This window comes from Dipodomys merriami, unplaced genomic scaffold (assembly GCF_024711535.1).
Source record: "Dipodomys merriami isolate MVZ:Mamm:240054 unplaced genomic scaffold, mDipMer1.0.p SCAF_317, whole genome shotgun sequence".
Taxonomy (NCBI): domain Eukaryota; kingdom Metazoa; phylum Chordata; class Mammalia; order Rodentia; family Heteromyidae; genus Dipodomys; species Dipodomys merriami.
Window position 1 is genome coordinate 634,196 of NW_027204682.1, and position 3,611 is coordinate 637,806.

Genomic DNA, 3,611 nt, shown 5'->3' on the forward strand with positions numbered 1-3,611 from the left:
CTATGCTTGAGTTATTTTTAGAATCTTTGTAGTTATAAGAGTTTATTTGTAGTATAAATAAATGTCTTTGAAAATGATTAGGATTAATCTTGTGTTTTGTGTCCTACTCCCCAAAAAAAAGAGTTATTTTCAAGTGTTAATAGTTTATAATTGAATCTTCAGTATCATAAGAAATTTTGAAAAATGGATTGTGCGGGGAAGATGTAGCGACCTCTTCTGCCAACCTGCCCTTTGCCTCCGCACTTCTCTGGGGCCAGCAGCAGCCCGATCAGGGGCCCGGGGCTGCAGGCTCAGACAACGGCCATGGGCTTGGCGTCCAACCAGCAGTTGGGAGGTGGCTGCGCCAAGGCAGCGGAGCAGGCACCCGAGGAGGCGCAGGAGGATGCTGCTCAGGTGGCTGAGGAGCCTCAGCTGTTGCACAGGGCTGGCATCTGTAAGTAGTTCAATGTGCTCAGAGGGTTCGGCTTCCTATCCATGACAGCCTGCATAAGGGTAGCGCTCGACCCCCTGGTGGACGTCTTTGTGCACCAGAATAAGCTGCACATGGAGGGCTTCCAGAGCCTGAAGGAGGGAGAGGCTGTGGAGTTTACCTTTAAGAAGCCTGCCAAAGGCCTAGAATCCATCCAAGTCACTGGGCCCAGTGGGGTGTTCTGTATTGGGAGTAAGAGGTGGCCAAAGGGGAAGAACATGCAGAAGAGCAGATCCAAAGGAGACAGGTGCTACAACTGTGGTAGTCTAGACCATAATGGCAAGGAATGCAAGCTGCCACCACAGCCCAAGAAGTGCCACTTCTGCCAAAGCATCAACCACATGGTGGCCTCCTGTCCACTGAAGGCTCAGCAGGTCCCCAGTTCCCAGGGAAAGCCTGCCTACTTTAGGGAAGAAGAAGAGATCCACAGCCCTGCCCTGCTCCCTGAGGCCCAAAATTGAGCCCCCAGAGTCGGGGGGGACAACTCTAGCTAGCAGGAAGTTTCAAGGAGCAGGCATCAATCGGCAAAGTGGAGAAAGTTGGAATATGGATTGGGTTGGCGAGTAGCTGTCTCTTCCATACGTCTCAGGCCAGGATGTCCCAGCATCATCCCATCTTCTCTTTTGATGAGGGGAAGGGGTGATGCATAGTAATCCCATCATGATCTATCCCAATTCAAGTGAGGGGCTTTGGGGGAACCACTTGTGAAACCTGCGTACTTTATATGATAATCTTCACCTGAACTACATGCTTCCCCTCCCTCCCCCCCAGCCTCCAGCTTCTAAAAGTGACCCAGATTGGCAAGTTGTTCCTTTAAAGAAGGATGTGTCCAATTTCTCTTGCCAGAGTGTGAAACAATTAAGCACCAGACCAGCAGATCCAAGGGCTCAAATCCCCAAGGTGTAGTACCCCGGGTAGGAGGACCTGTCAGGAGCAAGGCAGGGTTGTTTTGTTTTGTTTTGTTTTTTGTCTCTCCACCACCTCCTCCCCTCCACATCTTGTTTCCTCATCACCCTATCTTGAGCTGTAGTGCTGGGAGAGCTGGTCCAGGCATTGGGTTGTGATGACAGGCAACATGGGTGACTAGGGAATGGCTGCAAACCTGCTGCTCTGAGCTTCTCCCTGCTCCCGCCCCCATTTCTGGGCCAATGTGATTGTAATTTATTTGTTCCCTTGGATTACTGTACCTTGGGTCCCTGCTTTCTCCAGGATGCCAAACCTGCAATATCTGTGTGAATGACGTATCTTGTGCATTTTAACTTTTTTTTCTTATTATAAATATTCTGGTTTTGTATTTTTATATATTTTAATCTTAAGGCCCTCATTCCTGCACTGTGTTCTCAGGTACATGAGCAATCTCAGAGATAAATGGCCAACAGCTCCAGGTCGGCATAGCAGGAAGACTTTGTTGTTTTTATCACCATGGAGAGCAATCATTTGGAGTGCATAGCCTATTGAACGACTTCATTTTTGCCAATTAGAGCTGGCTTTTTTGCCATAGGGTCCTCTTGAAACCCCCTCAACACTTGGAAATGTTTCATGGGAGACTAGGTTTTTAATTAGGTTGCCCCATGACTTGTTCTCCTTCTGCTGGAAGAATGGAAATTAGTCTAAACAGGAAACGGTGGTTCAGACAAGGTAGAAGACGACCAAAGAGGAAGCCAAGGTTAGTAATGATTGTCTAATCCTATGGCTCTGCGACTTGTTTTCTTTCCATATACTATATCTATCCTTTACTAGGTTAGCTTGGGATTACTGTGCAAATAACTGTATATGTATTTTTTTTCCTCTAAGGAATGGGAATTGATATGTTTGGATTTTAAGACCACAGATTTGTGTCCACCTTCTACTAGCCATGCAGGTATGGATCTATAAAAAGCAAGGACCAAATCCTCAGTCTCGGCTTCCAGGGAAACCCATAAGTGTAAGCCTCTCTCTGGAGCCCTTGTCCTGCCCTGCTGCATAATTGTTCATAGTGTTGTGTTAGCTAAAGGAGAAAAAGGAGGTTTCGTTTACAAGCTGTGAGATCACCACAAACCTACCTCATGTGTTAAAATGGGACAAATGCAATAGAATGCATTGGATGATGTGTGTCTGATCCTAGTTTCTTGTCTTCCCACAAATGCTGCCCCCTCTAGTTAATTGTATTTGTCTAGGCTCTGTAGGACTTTACTGAGTTTCTGAGTTGGTCATTTGCTAGATGGCCTAGTTTGTGTAAATAATAATATGTGGGTCTTTTCTCCATGTTCTTTTTGGGGTTTTATTGTTTACAAACTTCTTTTAGAGTTGAGAAAAACAGCCAAAGCATCTTTGACAGAAGGTTCTGCACTAGACAAAAGGATCTGAAGCTAAGTTGGGGGAACTTCTAAAGTGAGGATCTTGAACCAGTTTTTCTTTTGTTCCCTCACTTCCCCTATTTCCCATTTTGGACTAGATCTTCGTTGGTAAAAATAATAATAAGTCCCTATCCTCTACCCTTTTCTCCCTCAAAAGAAAACCTACATGCCCATACACAGATGACTCTTGGAATGTCTCTTCAACTTTTATGTGACTTATGCAAAGATTCTGAAGATGCTAGTGCTCCAACCTCTCCACCCCCCCACACACACACCTTGTTCCCAACCTGAGTCCATTTTTCTTTAAACGTAATTCTCATCAAATATGACATTTGTGACCAAACCTGCTTGTTCTGTAATACTAGAGAAAATCAATTGGGCTTTCCATGTAGAAAGTGGGGTCAGCAGACCAGGAAAGGTAATATGAATGTATGTTAAAGTCACTCAGGAACTTGTACACAGGTGCAAGAAAAGTTATGTCAAAGTGGCCACAGATTGTTTAATGGGAGACGAATGTAACGCCATGTTTACTGCTAGAAACCAAAGCTTTGTGAGAGAACTTGAATTTATGGGGAGGGAGGCTGGAAAAGTGTGTACCTGTCTGTCCTTTCTCTGATCCCCAGACTAAAGCTTCCTTGGGCTTTTATGATACCAGTACTGCGGTGTTTTATTTCATGATTGATTTGTGCTGTACCCGAGTACTTCCTTTCCCCTTTTCTAATCATTTTTTTAAACACATAATGACTCTTCCCTTACCTTTCTTTTCCTGGGAAAATACAATGAAGAAATAAGTAAATGAATACTTA

At 44.8% G+C, this 3,611-nt stretch overlaps 1 pseudogene; it reads left to right on the forward strand.

The window, feature by feature from the left end:
• Window positions 1-303: 303 nt before the first annotated feature.
• On the forward strand, window positions 304-930 carry LOC138841347 (protein lin-28 homolog A pseudogene; annotated as a pseudogene).
• The last annotated feature ends 2,681 nt before the right edge of the window (window positions 931-3,611 follow it).